Source organism: Ylistrum balloti, unplaced genomic scaffold (assembly GCF_031769215.1).
Source record: "Ylistrum balloti isolate Yb309-2 unplaced genomic scaffold, AGI_CSIRO_Ybal_v1 Utg370320, whole genome shotgun sequence".
NCBI lineage: Eukaryota > Metazoa > Mollusca > Bivalvia > Pectinida > Pectinidae > Ylistrum > Ylistrum balloti.
Genome location: NW_026782235.1, coordinates 335,370 through 352,400, shown reverse-complemented (window position 1 = coordinate 352,400; position 17,031 = coordinate 335,370). Strand labels below are relative to the sequence as shown.

Below are 17,031 nucleotides of genomic sequence, written 5' to 3'. Positions count from 1 at the left end.
TTTCCAATGAGAAAAAATCAAACTACCTGGTCATAGGTATAAAAATTGCCCTGATAAAAACATTTCAGGTTTAGTGTAATCACCCTTATTTCAGTTTTACTTCTGAAGTGATCAGAATTTTGAAGGTAGGTGTAACGCCTACTGTGTCCAAACAAGTTTACTACTGTTGGGTGTAGCCATGGCCATCGTTTTTAATTGATTACCTTAGTTTTTTTTTTTACGGCTTGACTCACATCTTCCAGGAGAAATTTGTCAGCTGGGTAACCAAGGACCACAATGAACTCTTTATAGGAAAATTGGATTCACAGTCCCCAGAATTGTCTTAATGTACCTTCTAAAAAACAGCAAGCACAAGCTACCTGACCCTTCACTAAAGTGACTCATACATACATTTACTTTCAAGGTCACAATGACCTTTAACTTTACAACTAATGAATCACATGTCATGTGACCATTATTTAGAAGAACAATATCTATTTGCTTGAACTAATTTCTATTGACTGGCTTTTGCAGAATTGGGTCACAGAAACCTAATTAATGACTGTGACCTACATCAGTTGAAAAGTATTAAAGTTATTGAACCTGAATGAAGGTAACACATCTTTATGTTGACCCACTTTTATAAAATTAGGTTACAGAGACCTCATTAGTTACTCATGTTTCAGTGATGTACATTATCCTAAAATAAGCCCTGGGGTCAGAAAGTCAGGGTTGGGCTTATTGCAAGATAATGAAAGATATTTATTTATATATAGCTCTACCGATTATGAAAAGGAATAGATTAGGATGGGCTTATTACAAGGCATTGATAGGCTTATTGCTGAATGAATAAGGAGATACAACAAGCGCTTTGACTTACTGTTAATTAAGCATGATGACCTACTTAAAATGACCTAGTTTAAGTGAAGGGAGAAGTAAATGTTGATCTACAATTACAGATCAGCAGGCCAGAACTGATGTAGGGAGACAATACATCACACTTTTAGATGTATATCAAATGTACGAGTATGACCCACAACAGTACTAAAAAACTTTCTCATCAGTACTATTGAGCTGCAGAATCCCATCTTTTTGATCTGCAAACTAAGATAGTGATTAATTGTCCAAAGAGAATTTCACTCGTCCCGATTATTGATTGAGAATTATCCGACTAATGAAAATCGGATACAGGCGTGATATTCCCATGAGTGGCATAATAAATGATGATGAGTTTGTCCAGTACTTGTCTATAGACCAAACGCCGAAACAAACCAAAACTTACGTGTCAAACATTTATCAAGGCATTCATCATTGTCAAACTACGTGTCATTCAACTAGGTTACGTTTTACCGACACGACTCTACAGACAATTACGGTCAAATTTCATTGGCCTTTTTTATCTGTCTCTTGCATGTGGTGACATATCTTACCATAGCTAGGTAAGGGACGTTTGTAACAGCTTACTGACAATAAATTCAAAGGTCAAAGGTCAGATTTATGATCTAATAAAACCTGAAGTCAGAGGCCAGGAACATTTGGAATTAATTGTGTCACCCTTTGCAGAACAGGATGGATGGCTTCCAGAACTATTGAAGGAATAATTGCTGGCCATTATTAAATGCTTGACACTGGATACCTTCCGTTCACAATGACCCGAAGTAGAATGAATTCTGATAATCTTATCACCGTAATTATTCTAAAGAAAAGTGGTCAGATTATTTTGTGTAAATATAGAAAAGACTGAACTGTCCATTAACAAACCTGAAGCTGTTAATGATAGAAAAAATATATTAACAGTAATGGTGAGAACTGGATTAAAAGTGTCTGGATACAAGATAAAAAAATGGCGGATTCTAGTCTAGGTTATGTAAAAACAGTCTGGGTTTGAGAGTGAGGAAGTGGGCAAGCAAATCTACCCATCTGTTTAGGAATAGGGCTGGGAAGGGGAGTCTTATAATCCCTGGGTACAAGAAAAGGACAGGGAGGGAGAAACTCCTTGAGTCTAGGTTAGGGTGGTGGGGAGATTAAGGAGAGTCTTATCTTGAGTCCTGGTTAGGGTTGAGGGGGAGAATGAGGCAAGTCCACTATTGAGTCCAGGTTAGGGCAGTGGGGGAGAATGAGGCGAGTCTACTCTTGAGTCCTGTTTAGGGTAGAGGGGGAGAATGAGGTGAGTCTACTCTTGAGTCCTGCTTAAGGTGGTGGGGAGATCAAAGAGAGTCTTCTCTTGATTCCTGATTAGGGTGGTGGGGAGATCAAGACGAGTCCACTATTGAGTCCTGGTTAGGGTGGTAGGGAGATCATGTTGAGTCCATTATTGAGTCCAAGTAAGGATAGAGGGGGAGATCGAGGAGAGACTATTGAATCCTGTTTAGGGTAGAGGGGGAGAATGAGGTGAGTCTACTCTTGAGTCCTGGTTAGCTTGGTAGGGAGATCGAAGAGTGTCTTCTCTTAAGTCCTGGTTAGGGTGGTGGGGGGATCAAAGAGTGTCTTCTCTTGAGTCCTGGTTAGGGTGGTAGGGAGATCAAAGAGTGTCTTCTCTTGAGTCCTGGTTAGGGTGGTGGGGGGATCAAAGAGAGTCTTCTCTGGAGTCCTGGTTAGGGTGGTAGGGAGATCATGTTGAGTCCATTATTGAGTCCAAGTAAGGATAGAGGGGGAGATCGAGGAGAGACTATTGAATCCTGTTTAGGGTAGAGGGGGAGAATGAGGTGAGTCTACTCTTGAGTCCTGGTTAGGGTGGTAGGGAAATCGAAGAGTGTCTTCTCTTGGGTCCTGGTTAGGGTGGTGGGGGGATTGAAGAGAGTCTTCTCTGGAGTCCTGGTTAGGGTGGTGGGGGGATCAAAGAGAGTCTTCTCTTGAGTCCTGGTTAGGGTGGTGGGGGGATCAAAGAGTGTCTTCTCTTGAGTCCTGGTTAGGGTGGTGGGGGGATCAAAGAGTGTCTTCTCTTGAGTCCTGGTTAGGGTGGTAGGGAGATCGAAGAGTGTCTTCTCTAAAGTCCTGGTTAGGGTGGTGGGGGGATCAAAGAGTGTCTTCTCTTGAGTCCTGGTTAGGGTGGTAGGGAGATCAAAGAGTGTCTTCTCTTGAGTCCTGGTTAGGGTGGTGGGGGGATCAAAGAGTGTCTTCTCTTGAGTCCTGGTTAGGGTGGTGGGGGGATCAAAGAGAGTCTTCTCTTGAGTCCTGGTTAGGGTGGTGGGGGGATCAAAGAGTGTCTTCTCTTGAGTCCTGGTTAGGGTGGTGGGGGGATCAAAGAGTGTCTTCTCTTGAGTCCTGGTTAGGGTGGTGGGGGGATCAAAGAGTGTCTTCTCTTGAGTCCTGGTTAGGGTGGTGGGGGGATCAAAGAGTGTCTTCTCTTGAGTCCTGGTTAGGGTGGCGGGGAGTCTTCAGACCTGGTTAAGGTTGGGAGATAACAACAGGAATATCATGATCTAATCAGTTCTATAATTATAGGAATTTCATCCCTTTAAAAGAAAATGTCCTAAAATGCAATAAGATAATGATTTCCCACCTGCTTTACAAATCTCGTCAGTAAGGATGGAATATGTTCAGACAGTTATTCATTACATGAACTTGAATGCCACCTTATGATTCACCAGGTAAGTTCTCATTAGTTCTCCATCCCAGAGATGGATAGGGGCTGAAAACCCCCAGGACCTGATGAGGTCATTATACCTGTGTTGTGTGGTCTTCAAGAATAAAAAATACCCACCCTGATGCACATATATCTTTGTGATTCATTATACATTAATCTGATAAATTTTACACACAGGCCAAAATGCACTGATGATACAAGGTCCTGAGCACCACTAATATACAGTGATGACTAGGAGTCGCACTGTTATCATGTAAAACACCGATCAGAATAAAGTTTAATTAAAACAAGATTCCATTACGGCAGAAACAACATGCCATGATATAGTAGATGTGTGTAGCAGCCATGACTGGGATGAAACCAGGCCATCACACAGCCTATTATCAGGTCACGCCAACAAGGGTCAAAGGTCACGAGTTTCACAAATAGACAATCTCCTTAAATAGTCATTTGAAATTATCGCCAATGCAATGTAATCAGTCATTGACCTCAAATTAATTGATGAACATTTCAAAACATTTGGATCTCATCATGCGAAATAAAAAAGGCTGACTTTGGCTGTCTTGACTCAGATGACATACATTTACTATATCAATCCAGCAAACAGCCCTGGTCCAGTAATTTTTGTAGGATTTTTTCAGACAAAGTTACAAAGCTAAAGCTACATCCTAATCTTAGAATATCTTGTCTTCTGTATAAAATTCTACATTTGAGCCGGGATATAGATCTAACCTCTCTGCCACAGTGTGAGCTTCATATTTTAATGAGATAATGAACGGGATGGCAAAATGGAAACTTAATAACTCAATATATTGTATGATTCCAAAATCTTGATGCGTCGAAATACTAAAGATATATTGTTTTCTCAAAATATGAGTGAAAAAGTAGGAGTCCTGGGCCCGTATTCATGAAACCATTCTCATTCTCAAGCATAGATTTTGTGTTCATGCAAACTTTTTATAATTCGCCTAAATCATGTAAAATAATACAAATGACAAATATAAACTTTAAGTCCTTTCAAATTCTTTGGCAAAATCAGCCTTATCTATTAATTTTTAACTTAAACAAGACTTAAGGCTTCAGCACAAAATCTATGCTTGAGCATGAGAATGGTTTCATGAATACGGGTTCAGGACTCAATTATCCGAGTCCCAAAAATGACTTCTTGTCTGGGGGGGGATGGCAATAAGCTCAATAAAACCTAATGAACGGTGCTTTCATGTTGGAATATAAGGAAAATGTTTAACATTTTCCAATAATTAACATATCCACTGTAATGTAGATGAGAGATAATATGCTGGATCAGCACAAATTCTGCCTGACAATCAGGGTATCAGCTTATTGCAGGAAAATGGCATATAAGGCACTATAAGGCAGTAGGTACAGGTGGGCTTATTACCATACACAGACTTATTGTAGGATGTAGTGTTGATGAAAAACGGTCATCTGGCCTAGATGTGTCAACTTTTTCTTGAAAGACAGAAATTTGATACAAACTCAGCCAATTACTTATGATATTTGAACTTTAAGTAGAGTTACATAATTTTATAATCTTGTCTTTGTTTTGTGCTACATTCATTCAAAATCAAATTAGTAAAGTTACACTGATGTGTGGATTTACATATTTATGGATCAATAGAATATTAATGTAAATTTTGCGCCAATATCCTGACAGATAGTAATAGTCAATGTATTGAAAGATTCTATCTGTATAAATCCATGGTTTTGTTGACTGTGTCGGATACTTTCTAATCAATCAATAAAACAAACACAGATCTGATGGTACATCACAGATGGCTCAGTATTCCCTTTTCATTACTGAAGATTGAAGGCCAGAATGTACCATATGAAATTCAAAATATCGAACAACATTACCAAACTTTTCATACAGAAAATTTGTGTATAATGCGTGACGTCTCGACATTGTTCAACATGAGAATCTGTAGAACTGATGGATACTCCCTGAATGAAATGCTAGTTCCAAAAGGGATAATTCATTAAAGTATTTTTTTCCAATACCTCTGTAAATTTAAACATGGAAAATAACAAAGGGCAATAACTCCTAAATTCTATAAAGGAGAGTTATGGTTCTTCTACACCGCATTCTCCTCATCAAGATCTATATACCAGTGAAGTTTCATGTTGATATCTCTTTCAGATTTTGTGAAAAGCTCCCTCTGGGAGCATAAAAAAGAAAATCACATTTCTCATGTATCTCTTTACATTTATCTCTTAAAAGAAAAAATACCATGATGAAAAGTTTTGTTTGGCGAGGAATAATTTAGGTATAATCAAAAAGTTTTGTAAAATGAATCATCATCAAAATATTTAGAAATACAGAATCTTAAAAAAAATTGTTATGAATGATCATAGTCATCAAAAAGTTTGTAAGAAAATATTCATGGTTATCAAAGAGCTTTTCGGTTAATGATGGTAATCTTCAAAAGCCTTATAAATCAATAATGATCATTGTCAACAGAAAACTTAATGAGGATACATGTAACTATGTTTGTGTAATATATATACTACATCCATGACTTTGTTCACCAAAAATGGAATGACAACCAACTATAAATAACTCTGGTAAAGTTACACACAGATACAATATTCCATCATGTCAGCCTTCGTTCTTAGAATTCACCATAAAGAGGTGAAGCACGAAATCAACATACTCAACGATCATATTGAAGAGAGTTTCAATCCTCGGGGGTATCTAAGTTCTATTTCAAACTTGTATCCTAGATTATCCAAAGGAAATGCAATTTAATTTGTGGTAACTCTTTTACAAGAAAATTAAAGCAGCTGAGCCTAAATAATGAATAGACTGCTTTTTGAAACACGAGTGTACGTTGGAAGGTGTGTCTCCATTTTTAACTCAAGCAGTTTCCTAACACACTGATATTCACACCCTACCGATCTTCACTACCAGCACTGTGAAATCATTTCTTACATTTTAATGTTTTCTATCAAATTTAGGATGCAGGAATTTTTCCCATATGAATGACTTTGAAGGAAGATTAGTTTGCAAAGATGACATGTATTGTCATCAATGCTCGACTGCATGTGTCTGGAAGTGTGAATTAGTTAGGACTCTTCAACAGAACAAATGAGAAAAGCTACTCACAGGAGAAAATTGAACAAAATCATGGAGAACAGTGGCTTCAAATCTAGATTATAAATCATTAATGTTACTCAGCTATATATATTTACACATATATAGTGGAAAAGGCTTTCATAGCTTGAATAAAAAAAAATACTGGATGGTAAGTACAATTTTAAAGACAGCACTGTAGTACATAGATAAAATTGTGATAAAAATGTGTTTATATACCTATATAACAAAGAAATAAGTCCATGTTGGGTAATTAAGCCACTCAGTTAAATAGCTGTTCAGGAAAATTAACAGTAATATATAGTATTGTGATTAAGCTTAAGCCCACCCTCTGTCTTTGAGTTAAATATAACACATGCATATCTCCATAGAATCTGTTACTGATATGGATGGATTCAGACCTTAGTAACCTATACAATATAATAAAGAGTTTGAAATTCTCAGCTATTTCAATAATATTCATAATAACTTATTCTGGGTGGTCGGATGGTGCAGTGGTAATGTCACCTAAGCGTCCGGGGTACGATTCCATGAACGGACATGACAGGTTAGGGGGTCATCTGCCCCTTGGGTTTTCCCAAGAGTACTTTAGTTTCCTTCCATAAAGTTGGAAAAACTTGTTTCGCAATTGTTATAAAATAAATAAAGTTTAAACCCAAATATAAATGAATTATTGTGAATTTATATATTTCTATGTTGAGGCATATTAAGGGACTCTTTTTCCCTCCCCTTATTTGTTCTGTATAAAGTCCATCTCCTAATTGTTCTGTACAAAGTCTGTCCCCTTAATTGTTCTGTACAAAGTCTGTCCCCTTAATTGTTCTGTACAAAGTCTGTCCCCTTAATTGTACTGTATAAAGTCTGTCCCCTTAATTGTTCTGTACAAAGTCTGTCCCCTTAATTGTTCTGTACAAAGTCTGTCCCCTTAATTGTTCTGTACAAAGTCTGTCCCCTTAATTGTTCTGTACAAAGTCTGTCCCCTTAATTGTTCTGTACAAAGTCTATCCCCTGAATGTAGAGATTGTATATGTTGAATAACTAAGGTGACAAAATCTATATGAAGATTCTGTACATAATAAAGTATTAACACAGCCAGGGATTTTTCGAACTCAGATTTTTGGGTCTTGGGCTCATGCTTTTTCCTAGGGATTCACTCAAAGTTTGAGAACCTACTGAGTAAAATGGTTCTATACATATTAAAACATACAAAACCGCTCAATCAGCTTAATATTTCCAGCAAAATGAATATCAAACATATTCTCTTTCTTCAATAAAAACTCTTATATAATTATTCTTTATATACTTTGTTTGATTTTGTTCCAATCCCACAATTCCTGGTTAAAATTACCACATGACAGAATCCTATATTTGAAGCAACAGCATCTGATGTGAATATTTCTTGATAAATCTGTTTGTAAGTAAAACAATTGTGAAAAATAACAACACATGTACATGTAAATTTGACAGAAAACATATTGCTGATGATCATACTAGATAACGTTAACAAATATTTACATGTGTACATGGTGATCTACTGGAATTTTAGCTAAAGGCGCATCGGTAGTAATACATCACCTAGTAACATAGTGCTGCGAAACTCAAGTTCAAATAAATCATAAAATAATACTCTTGGGAAGAGAAAATGGAGAATAAAGTCAAACCCAGACAAGTATCTATAACATTGATGCATTCATATTTCCTCAATATCAAGGGGAGGTAACTCTACTAAAAAAAAAGAACGCCTGGATGGTGTATTTCAACAATGGCTAACCATGGATGTCTGTATTTAATATCATACTTGGTCAGAAGTATGTTTTCCAATACAGAAATTTATCTTCAATATTGAAAATCCTTCTAGTCAACTTTATTACATAAGGAATTTGTCAAAAACTGACTTCTGAAATTACTAAAAAATATTGCTTCTGTCTGAGTTTTGCTTGATTTTTTGACAGCATGTCTGTGACCCTCAACTCACAACTAGACACCTCTCCTATAGTGTCTGAGGTTCTGATACTGCCACATCTGTACAGGGTACACTCTAGTATATGTGTGGCCAGTCAGAGACTGAAGTCCAGACTACTTAATGGTATAAACTAAATTACTTTGGAGCTCAGGGGCTCTCCTGTCAGACCTAACCCCGGGCCTTCTCAGGTGCTTCTCTCTGTAAACCATGTCCCAATCATAAACATCAGACACAAAATACAATGGATGTCTTCCTCTCCCCCGATCACCCAATTACCTTGTGGCAGGCAATGGTGCTTGCCCAAATAAGGGCGCCCTTAGTGTTGCACAAAGCATTCATAGCAACAATAGGAAAATTGAATGTTTTTTGTTTTTTTCTTGAATAGCAAATTTACACAACACTTTTACTTTATAAGAGTACGATGATGTTCTGTTTGGACAATAAACCATCCAAATTGAAATTGTTTTAATCAATTAGAAACAAACAACAATACGGAGCAAAACACTGCAACCAATGGTCGTAGCTGTGAGGTTCTTGGTTAAAATCCCAGGTTGACCTCTAGCATTTTTGTTGTGTCTCATGAATGGATATAGGGTGTATGACTAGACAGGTTCATCTATCAAATCGTAGTGTCCTACAGGGTGTCAGATAAGACAGGTTTGCTTTAACAATATATTGTGTCCTACAGGGTGTCAGATTAGACAGGTTAATTTGACCAATATATTGTGTCATAAAGGCTGTCAGAATAGACTTTTCCTTGTCATATATCTTACATAAAGTTCCAAAATTCTTCCTTGAAGCACAAAAATACACATACCACCTTTTTTTTTGTTTTTGAAAATGCTGTTACTCATAATCCAAAAATTTACTTGTCCACAAACTGTTGAAATAACTGGTAACTAAATTTATTTATCAACAAAAATTAAAAAATTTATGGTTTTAAAGTTATCCTCCAGAAACAGATTTGATAGTTCTACAGGTACAGTAAATAAGAAACAGATTTGATAGTTCTACAGGTACAGTAAACCAGAAACAGATTTGATAGTTCTACAGGTACAGTAAATAAGAAACAGATTTGATAGTTCTACAGGTACAGTAAATAAGAAACAGATTTGATAGTTCTACAGGTACAGTAAATAAGAAACAGATTTGATAGTTCTACAGGTACAGTAAATAAGAAACAGATTTGATAGTTCTGCAGGTACAGTAAATAAGAAAAGTTTTAACTATTCAAAATATGACATGTATTGATGGCAATTCAAATAAAACCAACGTTTAACCAAACAAAAATCATTACTTATGACATCACTTACACTGACGAAAGGTTTTTGTATAAATGTATTCATGATACAATAAATGCTATTTCAAGGTGTATGACATTGTGTCCCCATTGTTTAGTGAATGTGCTGAGATCTAAAAACGATGCCTGTGTTTATAATTAAAGCATGTGATGTTTAACAATACAACTCTATTTGAAACAAGTGGTTCAGCAGGAATGGTTTTAACAAAAAAAAAATCTGAAATGGATTTCCTTTTTCACATTGACGGCGTGGCACTATTCTATTGCAACGCATTCCATGACGCAGAGCATCCAATCGTGTAGTTGTGTTAAAACTAACAATGAAAATCTCATTATATTGGTCGATGTCCAGGTTATTTTGGATTGTGTTTCAGCGAACCGCGTATCATGACTTCAAGGAAATGTATTTATTTCACAAAAAGCCCAACAGGCCTTGATATAATAGTCTGACTAAAACTCGAGGCGTGGGCTTATCATATACTTAGTTAAAATTGAAACAGTATTCCTTAAATATCTTACCGAACAGCAGTAGATATGAATTGTCTTATTACAAGTTACAGATCTATTTCCTTGTAAATATGATAGTTTTTCCCATTAGACAAATGTTGAAGATGATCAAAGTCCATTTAGAATTTCTGTTAAAGTTTGAATTTGACCTTGCCAAATGATATGCCATCTACTAAATGTAAAGAAGTAAAAAAAAGCCAACAACAATCGCAGGAGGTGTCGAGGTCTGGGAGGCCTGGATCCATTTCCTTATTTACGACTGCGAGTTAATGACAGCAGTCATATTTTGATTTCAAGCATGACCGATATAAATTGTCAATAAAGTTGAGAGTAATGTAAGAGGCCTCCTATAGCTGGCTGTGAATAACAATTGGCTGTCCGGATCACATTGAAAACACAATCGTAAACCAAGTATGGTTGAATGATGGGAAAAGCTTCATTCCACAGATCCTGGGTACACACTGCACAGGCATCTGTTCAAGAGTCATGTAAAATTCTATACAATATGGAAATTTTTATTGCAAAGAGGTTGGTAGATTACTGTGTTTCATGCAGTTTTGATTGATATAGAATAAAACACAACTATTATTTATACAGGATTAGTTTAAATAAACAAAAAGACTTATAAAACAAACACTGAAATCAACAATATTACAAATTAAAAAAGTTGCATCAGAGACAAGGTGACACGATTTCTGTCTATTTCATGAAGAACGATGTTATCTACCCTAGTATTTAAGACTTCGAGTTCTTAAACTTCCTTCCCCTATCACACAGTGTAATTTCTGTACAACTGTTTCAATAATTGACACTTACAGAATCAAGGGGTGCACTTAAAATAGCTTTAGTTATTTCATTATTGAATAGAAACTGAAAAAGCAGTCTAGAAGATAATTAACACTTCTCTGTTAATCAGTGTCTGTATGCAGATTAAAAACACATGTATCTAATCCAAACGCTCAGGTGATGTCTGTTAGGTGTCATTTAAATTATTGAGGACACTGACTTGAGACTTGTGGGGTTTTTTTCTTTAAAAGAGATCGTAAATATGGGTGTAGTGAGTGTGGTATAGTAGTTATACATGTATAGCTATTTACTGCTGGAGCGATAATGACCTTTTTCCTGGGTAAAAATAATGGACTAAAAAAACGGTATTTTTTTTTTAAATACATAAATAATTAGGTGAATTTAAAATAAGCTAAAGCATGCTTAAAGACTGATACTAATTATCATACACCTACAGATATCAGAGTTCTGAAAAGAAAGCAGCCTACTCACTTATTACACTGCAGTTTTTTACCAAAAATTTCTTTTGTTTTTGTTCTGGCAGCGACTTTTTTCTCATCGAAGGAAAATGGTAACAATAAATTTCCAGATGACATCTGACATTTCAATTTTGTTACTGCATGGGCTGCAGAATCCAAACGTTGATAAATGACAGAAAAATAATTAAGAAGAAAATGTAGCGACATAACATTAATGTTCCACATGTAGTCACTATATTACAAACTCAGGGGCTAAAACAAAACATCTCGGTCTAGGGACTGGGCTTATTACAGGACAATGATATGGAGTTTGTTGGTGTTTTACTGAAAATAACTGTTATCGATCCCAACTGGGCTTATTACCAGACATGAGCGTAATGGTTAATCAATGGTCTGAAATGTCGGGGAGTGTTGGTCAATACTTATCCTGGGAACTCAAAGTCATGATCAGGGGACGGGCTTATTACAGAACACTGAAATAGCATCAGTTTATATACAGTTTCTCAATAGCAGTATATAGGGGTGGGCTTATTACAGGACACTGAAATAGCATCAATTTATATAATGTTTCTAAATAGCAGTATATACGGGTGGGCTTATTACAGGACACTTAAATAGCATAGGTGTATATACTGTTCTAAACAGCAGTATACAGGGATGGGCTTATTACAGGACACTGAAATAGCATCAATTTATATAATGTTTCTCAATAGCAGTATATAGGGGTGGGCTTATTACAGGACATGAGGTTATTGTCAGATTAATACAGTATATACAGATATATTTTACAATCTTATTAACGTGTTTTCAATTGTCATCTTAATTGCTATATAGTATATTTCCTTTTATCTACTGATCTCTGTCCATGATTGAACAAATGACTAAAACAGTTTCTTTTTCAAAATTTGACCAAGAATTCTTCCAAATAGTTTAAAATCAACCCAAACTGATACAATTTCTTAAGGCTCTCATGCATACACTATTCCATTACATGCACCCAATAACAGAAATTCAATATAGTAAAAAATGTCCAACTTTTACCAAAATGCACTTTTCAAAATTCAGTAAAAGAAAATGATACAGAAAATAGCGTATTATAAATGCAAAATGGTTATTGTACTAGAAATTTGAAGTTTTTGCAAATCTTGAGCTTTCGATTGTTTTGAACCAATGTTGTGCATCAGAAACTTAATGTAAATTGTGTTTGAGGCCTGTCATGTATTGAAATACGACAATATTTAAATCGGCTGTCTCGTTGCTATGTTGAAGAGGCTGATCCAGCGTTTATAAACTTCATGATATTTGCTAAGTGGGCATAAATGCGCGTAAAACATCACCTTCCAATTTCGCGATATTCAAATTTCTGACTCAATTCAATTTCTGTGTTTCTACAGAATCTGATAACCTTCTATTTAAATATTATACAAGAAAAAGAAGTTAGAGGTCCCATGCCTTTGACATAAACCATGTGTTGTGGCTTCTACTATTTTATCATTGTTTCAAGTGTTGTGAAATGGATTATAGAACCTTCTGTAATGATGTGATATATCTGCTGTGGTATGACCCGAAGAGTCGCCATTCAGGATCACTCTCAGCGATCAAACTTTTTTCCGCTGGAGAGTGCTATACAAGTCAAATTTGAAGATATCTATAACAGTATTCTTGTCAAAAATAGAAAAAACAGAAGTGTATTTACAAATAACGTAACATGTTATTGATATTTGTAATAATCAATAATTTAGGTATTAAATCATTGATCAGAATGACTGAACCACATGGCAAAAACATTGATCTGCTGTCTAATATTTTAAAGATACAACTTTCATGAGTACATGTACATGTAATAGAATGGTCTTACATAAAAATCAACTACTGAAGTTCTCAAGGTTGTCAAGAATTCAGTGGATACAGATGTAAAGTTTTTAATGAATACAAGTGAAATGAATTTAGGGGGAAACTGATGTAATGAGTTTGGGGGATTTATGGCAACATATGTAAAGAACTTTGGGGAAACAGATGTAAAGAGTTCAGATGATACAGATATAAAAGACTAAAATTTCTGTACAGATGTGAGAAGTTCTGGGGACACAGATTTAAGATTTCAGGAGTTAAAGATGTAAAGAGTTCAGAAGATACAGATGCAAAGAGTTCAGAAGATACAGATGTTAAGAGTTCAGGGGATGCTGATGACATACTTTTAAAAGCATACTGTTCCTAAATATCATCTGTTATTTTGATTTGAGCCTTGAATGATGTCTCAAGCTTTTTAATGATTATGATCATGACCATTAGTAGTCAAATTGCACTGGTAACACGTTTTTAAATTAAAAAAAAAATCAGTTGAAAGTGTTATGTCAAGTTTATTAATTTGATTTTTGAAATGACACAGACTATAAAGTACAGCAACTGAATATGTCATATATGTGTATGACAAAGCAGGCCGAAGTCTTGTTAGCTTGTGATGCAATGATATCAAATGTCTCAGACGATTCTGAGACCTTCTTGCAAAACTATTTAGCTTAAAATGTACTAGAAGAAATAAAAGGAGAATTTGAAAAATAAAATAAAAAAAAACTAGCATGTGAAATTACATTTTTCTAAAGGTTAACAAATGTTTACTGAAACGTTCTTATCATTTCCCGAGGAACTGTTGTAATCTTATTATGTAACACTACCAAATTACATGAGCCTGCATTGGATTGGGTATCATATGCAACACAATATATTTGAATAGGTAAGATCTATATGTAGGTTCGCTGGATAATTACTCGACAAATATATCACAGTAATTCAATTTCACCTTCATGTGAACTTTAAAACAAATAAAATAATCTTTTCACATTTTCTACATACCTAGGAAATAGCCCTTCTGGCTGAAATCTTTTCAAGATTTAAAAAAAGAATAAATAGATAAAAAAACAACTTCATATATATATATATATACACACACACACATATATATATTATTACATTGAAAGTCAACAGAAATCTTCTCACATATTCCTAAATTAGATTTTGAAATAATATCATGCAAGATTTTGATCTCTTCAATATTCCAATATTCTGTTTTAGAATTCTCCTACCAAATGTTGTTGTAACAAGTTTAGGGTTACTGTGTGATTTCACACACTAGTGCAAAAGAACCTTAGTAAGTTCTATCAAACCAGGCAGTGCCATGAACAGAATACATAAGCCAGGAGACGAGAAAAAGAAAACCTACTATCTGAGTCACGAAACTCTTCAGAAGCAACTTCCAATATCAACTCTTTTCTATGGGAATCAAGCAACGCACTCCACAAACATCAATACTCCTCTACAATAAAGCATGATTTCTCAAATACCAACTCTCTCTCTAATGTCCTCAAATACCACCTCTCTGTCTAATGTCCTCAAATACCAACTCTCTCTCTAATGTCCTCAAATACCACCTCTCTCTCTAATGTCCTCAAATACCACCTCTCTCTAATGTCCTCAAATACCAACTCTCTGTCTAATGTCCTCAAATACCACCTCTCTGTCTAATGTCCTCAAATACCACCTCTCTCTCCAATGTCCTCAAATACCAACTCTCTGTCTAATGTCCTCAAATACCACCTCTCTCTCTAATGTCCTCAAATACCACCTCTCTCTCCAATGTCCTCAAATACCACCTCTCTCTCTAATGTCCTCAAATACCACCTCTCTCTCTAATGTCCTCAAATACCACCTCTCTCTCTAATGTCCTCAAATACCAACTCCCTGTCTAATGTACTTAAATACCAACTCTCTGTCTAATGTCCTCAAATACCAACTCTCTGTCTAATGTCCTCAAATACCACCTCTCTGTCTAATGTCCTCAAATACCAACTCTCTCTCTAATGTCCTCAAATACCAACTCTCTGTCTAATGTCCTCAAATACCAACTCTCTCTCTAATGTCCTCAAATACCACCTCTCTCTCCAATGTCCTCAAATACCAACTCTCTGTCTAATGTCCTCAAATACCAACTCTCTGTCTAATGTCCTCAAATACCACCTCTCTCTGTCTAATGTCCTCAAATACCACCTCTCTGTCTAATGTCCTCAAATACCAACTCTCTCTCTAATGTCCTCAAATACCACCTCTCTCTAATGTCCTCAAATACCAACTCTCTGTCTAATGTCCTCAAATACCAACTCTTTCTCTAATGTCCTCAAATACCACCTCTCTCTCTAATGTCCTCAAATACCACCTCTCTCTCTAATGTCCTTAAATACCAACTCTCTGTCTAATGTCCTCAAATACCACCTCTCTCTAATGTCCTCAAATACCACCTCTCTCTCTAATGTCCTCAAATACCAACTCTCTCTCTAATGTCCTCAAATACCACCTCTCTGTCTAATGTCCTCAAATACCAACTCTCTCTAATGTCCTCAAATACCACCTCTCTCTCTAATGTCCTCAAATGCCAACTCTCTCTCTAATGTCCTCAAATACCACCTCTCTCTCTAATGTCCTCAAATACCAACTCTCTCTAATGTCCTCAAATACCAACTCTCTCTCTAATGTCCTCAAATACCACCTCTCTGTCTAATGTCCTCAAATACCAACTCTCTCTCTAATGTCCTCAAATACCACCTCTCTGTCTAATGTCCTCAAATACCAACTCTCTCTAATGTCTTCAAATACCAACTCTCTCTCTAATGTCCTCAAATACCACCTCTCTCTCTCTAATGTCCTCAAATACCACCTCTCTCTCTAATGTCCTCAAATACCACCTCTCTCTCTAATGTCCTCAAATACCACCTCTCTCTCTTATGTCCTCAAATACCAACTCTCTCTCTAATGTCCTCAAATACCACCTCTCTCTAATGTCCTCAAATACCACCTCTCTCTCTAATGTCCTCAAATACCACCTCTCTCTCCCTAATGTCCTCAAATACCACCTCTCTCTCTAATGTCCTCAAATACCACCTCTCTGTCTAATGTCCTCAAATACCACCTCTCTGTCTAATGTCCTCAAATACCACCTCTCTCTCTAATGTCCTCAAATACCACCTCTCTCTCTAATGTCCTCAAATACCACCTCTCTCTCTAATGTCCTCAAATACCACCTCTCTTTCTAATGTCCTCAAATACCACCTCTCTCTCTAATGTCCTCAAATACCACCTCTCTCTCTCTAATGTCCTCAAATACCACCTCTCTCTCTAATGTCCTCAAATACCACCTCTCTCTCTAATGTCCTCAAATACCACCTCTCTCTCTAATGTCCTCAAATACCACCTCTCTCTCTAATGTCCTCAAATACCACCTCTCTCTCTAATGTCCTCAAATACCACCTCTCTGTCTAATGTCCTCAA

The 17,031-nt window shown here is 36.1% G+C and overlaps 1 protein-coding gene across 1 annotated transcript in view; it reads right to left on the bottom strand.

Annotated features, from left to right (window-relative positions):
• Positions 1 to 17,031, bottom strand: part of LOC132553333 (protein turtle-like) — a 153,961-nt gene that overhangs the window by 74,836 nt on the left and 62,094 nt on the right. The window lies entirely within an intron of this gene.